General features: G+C 41.6%; 1 protein-coding gene across 1 annotated transcript in view; it reads right to left on the reverse strand.

Moving 5' to 3' along the window:
- The window catches only part of rtf2 (replication termination factor 2), a 203,432-nt gene that overhangs the window by 1,408 nt on the left and 195,462 nt on the right, over window positions 1-6,562 (reverse strand). The window lies entirely within an intron of this gene.

Below are 6,562 nucleotides of genomic sequence, written 5' to 3' on the forward strand. Positions count from 1 at the left end.
TTGACAACACCCAGCAGTAAGCTCTCCACCACTTCCCATGACACTATGACCACCACTGTGCAATCAGATTGTGTGTCTGACATGAAGTTATGGATGTGCCAAAATTTATTCTAATTGAACATAGAGAAAACAGAAGCCACCATTTTCTGATCAGGTCATAAACTTCACACTCTTCACTGACTTCACATCCTCTCCCCAGCTCCATGCTCAAGTTGACTATTTTTCACCACAGTGAAAAACCTTGGAGTTCTGTTCAACCACAGTTGAGCTTTGAATCCCAAAACATTTCCACCACCAAGACTGCTTACTTCCACCTTTGTAATGACATACTTTCAACCTTGCTGCCACTAAACCTCTTTATCCATTCCCTTTACAACTGATTTCACTAATGATCTCCTTCCTAGTCACCGATCCTACACCAACTACAATCAGTTCAGAACTCAGCTGTCTATATCCTGCTCTGTACAAAATCCCACTCACATAGTACTTTCACCCTGTGGACCTACATGAGCTCTCTATCCGCTACTGCACTAAATTTAAAACTTTCCAAACAGCCACATTTTCCACTAAGCTTTCAGTTAGCCTCTCCTAATCCTGCATCATAGCTTGGCGGGTTTCTTTAGTCTATATTTTAATTCTCCCTCCCGCGCAAAGAGCTTTGGAATCTTCTGAATGCTGAAGTTGCTAACTGAATAACAAGGCATTCAGGCAGTGCAATCTTTGATAAACTTCAGTTTCAAGAAGGGTAAAAAGGTGGGATGGTTATTGCTGCTCTGAATGACTCTTGGAAACTACTCCAGGTTAAAATGTGGGGCTATATTCAGTGGAATCCAAATCATATACAGCTAATTAAACAAATGTGCTTAGCCTAGCTAAACCCAAAGCAGTCAACACTTTAGTCTGCTATTAAAATGCATGCAATTTTTTTTTTAAAAAAGGATCATTTGATTTAGCCAGAAACTACAAATCAGTAGTTTTAGCAAAGTTGCAAGGAAAGTCTTTGGAACGATTTTGAATGATCTAGTGAGTGGACATTTGAGACAACTTTGTAAAGCCTTCGCAAGGATTCAGGATTTTAAAATATATACATAATACTGGAGTGCTAGATAGTTGACTTAGTTTTAGTTTTTAGTTTTAGAGATACAGCACTGAAACAGGCCCTTCAGCCCACCGAGTCTGTGCCGACCATCAACCACCCATTTATACTAATCCCAGACGAATCCCATATTCCAATAACATCCCCACCGGTCTCTTTATATTTCTTTACCACCTACCTATACTAGGGGCAATTTATAATGGCCAATTAACCTATCAACCTGCAAGTCTTTGGCATGTGGGAGGAAACCGGAGCACCCGGAGGAAACCCACGCAGACACAGGGAGAACTTGCAAACTCCGCACAGGCAGTACCCAGAATCGAACCCGGGCCCCTGGAGCTGTGAGGCTGCAGTGCTAACCACTGTGCCACTGTGCCGCCCAGTGGTCATTAAATTCAGAGAGTGCTTTTCAATACCATTTTTACCATCAATTTTTTTCCCACTGCTTCTCCTGAAGGTATTGAAATTTTGCCGGATGGGATTCTACAGGAGTTGGTTAATCACCTGTATCTTCCCGAGTGACTATTGTTCATTTGAAAGGCTGGGCAGTGAGCATCAACAGGCTATGAAAAGGGTAACATCAGAGATTGATAGCATGTTTACACATGTGCACACAGGTATAGCTTTAAGTAATGAATCGTGACTGAAAGCAAGAAATGGGGCAATATTTCATTCCCTGCATCAGGGCCACTGAGATCAAATGTTACCACTATTACCACTTCCAGCTGAGATCAGCTAACTCAGAAAAGACTAAAAATCAAACCTGGGACCTCCTGGTTTGTGTGGCTTAATACTACACTGAGGAATCCAGAGGCTAGGCTAAGCTAAGCCTAAGCACTTCTCTGAATTCTGACGAATGCAAAATACAAACACGGAAAGAAATGGCATTGTAATAGTACAGTGTTTCTAACTACTGCTGAGTCCACTCCCAGCTCAGAGTCCACTGCAATCACTAAAATAAAATTAGGAGACATTATGCGGACAACACACCGACAACAAAATTTGGCTGTTTTATCTTGCTAGCAGAGAGCAAACTAAACTCTTAAAAGCTCACAGTCTGATCTGTTCCTCAAACTAATTGCACTCTTTTTATTCAGTGTAAACCGACTCAGAATCCTAACTATTTATGAAAGGGTTAATAAGTGACATTTAGTATCTCGTGATGCAGCAGCAGCCAGCATGCTTCCTCGTCATTAAATTCAGAGAGTGTGGGGGATGTGTCAGATTGGTTCAGCAACTGTCATTTCCTTCAAGTTGCCTCTTGAGGATGGTGGTAGAAGATAAATAAAAAATTGCTCCATGTAATGCACCTCCCTAAATCGTGGCCAGGCAGCCTAGCTGCCTTGATGTATCTGGGAAGGTTCTGAGCACTTCTCTGAACACTTCCCAAACACACAGATGTGCAGCTACACACACTGATGTGTGTAGACACTTAATCTCATTAATGCACAGTAACACTTTAATTCGTAATTCTAACACTCTAATCCTAATTTTTTTCCAATGGCATGCAGAGTGAATCTAAATTTTTAGTTAGTAATTTGTTTCAATTTAAAGAGGAATAACACTTACAAAACTCTTACAAGCTTTTTAATAAGGAAAATATTTTTATAAAAGATCATTGAAAAACACCTAAATTCAAACCCATTTCACTAATATGTTATGGTCATACTGATTAAACTGCAGGGTGGAGTCTGCAACCTGATGCAGTTTCTCCATTACCAACAGCGATTAGTGCTGCTGTAATTGAAGATTCTCACAAACACAGCACAGTTCACAACTATGATGATTTGTTTTCACATCTTCACTGATGTCTATGTTAAAAATCTATTAGATTATAACCTAGCTTGCCTGCAGATCAGATTCCAGAATGGCATAAGGCATCATAACTGTGTGGGGCAGGCTGGGTGGACTAGCAGGTCTTTTTCTGTACATCATTTTCATATTTTCATGTGACCTGAGCTACACATCACCAGCATGCACTGTTTATATTTGTCAATGCCGATTCTTTGAGTCTATGGCACAGATGTCAGTTTCTGTCAATGTTCTGCTGCCTCCAACACAAGAAAATCAGGTTACTTATATAACCGCCCACTTCCTTCAGAGACCAGCCTGTGGTGAAAAGAGCATCAGTAAACCAGCCACCATAAATGACTAACAAATGAGAACTGACTGGCTTGCAACAGATCACATTTCTAACGTCAGTGCTCATAATGAGCCTGAGCCAGTTCACCGCTGTGGGTTACGTTTATACAGGAGATGAACCAAATTAAGTGGGATATAAGGGCCATTTTTCCAAATTCTTGAGATTAGGACAAGGCATGTTCAAACTAGTAAAATGTAACTTCGGGACAGAATCATAGAAAGCTTACGGCGCAGCAAGAGGCCACTTGGCCCATCTTGTCTACGCCGGCTGAAAAATGATCCATCCAGCCTAATCCCACCTTCCAGTATTTGGTCTGTAGCCCTGCAGGTTACGGCACTTGAGGTGCACATCCAGGCACCTTTAAAATGAGTTGAGGGTTTCTGCCTCTACTACCCTTTCGGCCAGTGAGTTCCAGAACCCCACCACGCTCTGGGTGAAAAAATTATCATCTCCCCTCTAATCTTTCTACCAATCACTTGAAATCTATGCCCCCTAGTCACTGATCTTTCTGCTAAGGTGAATAGACCCTTCACATCCACTCTATCCAGGCCCCTCACAATTTTGTACATTTCAATCAAATCTCCCCTCAACCTTCTCTGTTCCAAGAAGAACAACCCCAGCCTATCCAATCTTTCCTCATAGCTGCATTTTTTCCAGTCCCAGCAATATCCTTGTAAATCTCCTCTGTACTCTCTCTATTGCAATTACATTCTTTCTGTAATGAGGTGGCCTGAACTTCACACAGTACTCAAGTTTTGGCCCAACTAATGACTTATACAATAAAAGCAAAATACTGCGGATGCTGGAAATCTGAAACAAAAACAAGAAATGCTGGAATCACTCAGCAGGTCTGGCAGCATCTGTGGAAAGAGAAGCAGAGTTAACGTTTCGGGTCAGTGACCCTTCTTCGGAACTGACAAATATTAGAAAAGTCACAGATTATAAACAAGTGAGGTGGGGGTTGGGCAAGAGATAACAAAGGAGAAGGTGCAGATTGGACCAGGCCACATAGCTGACCAAAAGGTCACGGAGCAAAGGCAAACAATATGTTAATGGTGTGTTGAAAGATCTCCTTGCTCTTATATTCTATATCATGGCTAATACAGAAAAGGATTCCATATGCCTTTTTAACCACCTTACTGACCTGCCCAGCTACCTTCACGAATTTGTGGACATTCACGCCAAGGTCCCTCACTTCCTCCACACCTCTCAGTACTCTCCCATTAATCGTGTATTCCTTTGCCTTGTTTGACCTCCCAAAATGCATCACCTCACACTTCTCCAGATTGAATTCCATTTGCCACTTTTCTGCCCATCTGACCAGACCATCAATATCTTCCTGCAGCCTATAGTTATCTTCCTCTCTATCAACCACATGGCCAGTCTTTGTGTCGCCTGAAAACTTCTTGATCATGCCCCCTACATTTACGTCCAAATTGTTTATACCACAAAAAGCAGGGGACCCAGTACTGCGCCCTGTGGAATGCCACTGGAAACAGCCCTCCAGTTGCAAAAATACTCATCAATAATTACCCTTTGTTTCCTGCCACTGAGTCAATTTTGTATCCACCTTGCTGCATTTCCCTGAATCCCATGGGCTTTTATTTTTTTTTCACCAGTCTGCCATGTGGGACCTTGTCAAAAGCCTTGCTAAAATCCATGTAGACCACATCAAGTACACTACCCTCATCTATCTTCCTTGTTACCCCTTCAAAAAATTCAATCACATTAGTCAGACAAGATCTTTCCTTAACGATCCATGCTGACTATCCTTGATTAATCTGTGCCTTTCTAAGTGACAGTTTATCCTGTCTCTATGAATGGATTCCAATAATTTGCCCTCTACTGAGGTTAGACTGACTGGCCTGTAATTATTTGGTCTCTCCTTCACTCCCCTTTTAAACAGAGGTACAACATTTGCAGTCCTTCAATCCTCCAGCACCACACCTGTATCCAGTGAGGGTTGGAAAATGATGGTCAGACCTTCCGCTATTTCCTCTCTGGTTTCTTTCAACAGCCTGGGCCATTTCGTCCGGCCCTGGTGATTTATCAACTTTCAAGGATGCTAATCCCATTAATACTTCCTCTCTCCCTATGTTTATCACATGCAATACTTCACACTCCTCCTCATTAACTACAATATCTGTATCTTCTCCCTCTTTTATGAAGAGGGAAGCAAATTATTCATTAAGAGCAATACAAACATCTTCCGCCCCTACAAATAGATTACCTTTTTGGTCCTTTATGGACCCTACACTTTCCTTAGTTAACCTCTTACTTTTAATGTATTGATAAAACAACTTTGGGTTCACCTTGATTTTGCTTGCCAATATTCTTTCATGCCCTCTCTTTGCTTTCCTAATTTCCTTTTAGATTTCATCCCTCCATTTTCTATATTCCTCTCAGGTTTTTGTAGCATGGAGTTCTCGGTGTCGGATATAAGCTTTCCTTTACTGCCTTATCTAACCCTGTAAGCTCCTTGACATCCATGGTGCTCTAGATTTGGCTGTCCCACGCTTTTTCTTTGTGGGAACTTGTTTACTCTGAACCCCTTGAATCTCCCCTTTCAATGCTTCCCACTGTTCTGACACTGATTTACCTTGAAGCAGCTGTTTCCAGTCCACTTTCACTAAATCACTCCTCAGTTTAGTAAAATTGGCCTTGTCCCAATTGAGAACTCTAACTCCTGTTCTATCCTTGTCCTTTTCCATAATTATGTTAAAACTGACTGAATTATGATCAGTATCACCAAAATGCTCTCCCATGGCCACTCCTTCCACCTGCCCATCTTCATTGCCTAAAACTAAGTTCAACACTGTGCCCTCTCTTGTTGGACTTGCTACATATTGGCCTAAAAGGTTCTCCTGAATGCACCTCAAGAATTCTGCTCTGTCAATTCCTTTCAGACTAAAACAACCCCAGTTAATATTGGGGTATTTAAAATCCCCTATTACTGTCCTATTGTTTTTGCATTCCTCAGAGATTTACCTGCATATCTGCTCTTCTATCTCCCTCTGACTGTTTGGGTGTTTATAGTATATTCCCAGTCGTGTGATTGCCCCTTTTTTGTTCCTTAGCTCAATCCATATGACTGGATTTGATGAACCTTCCAACATAGCACCTCTCCTCACAGCTGTAATAGTTTCTTTGACCAAAATTGACACGCCCCCTCCTTTCTTATCCCCCTCCCTATCGTCTCTGAAAACCCTGTAACCAGGAACATTGAGTTGCCATTCCTGTCCCTTTATTGTCTGCTTTATTTGCTGTACTCCTTGCATTGAAGTAGATACCCTTGAGCATTGTCAAAGTCGTCTTTTTTTTAA

This window comes from Heterodontus francisci, chromosome 16 (genome assembly GCF_036365525.1).
Source record: "Heterodontus francisci isolate sHetFra1 chromosome 16, sHetFra1.hap1, whole genome shotgun sequence".
In the NCBI taxonomy this organism is placed as follows: domain Eukaryota; kingdom Metazoa; phylum Chordata; class Chondrichthyes; order Heterodontiformes; family Heterodontidae; genus Heterodontus; species Heterodontus francisci.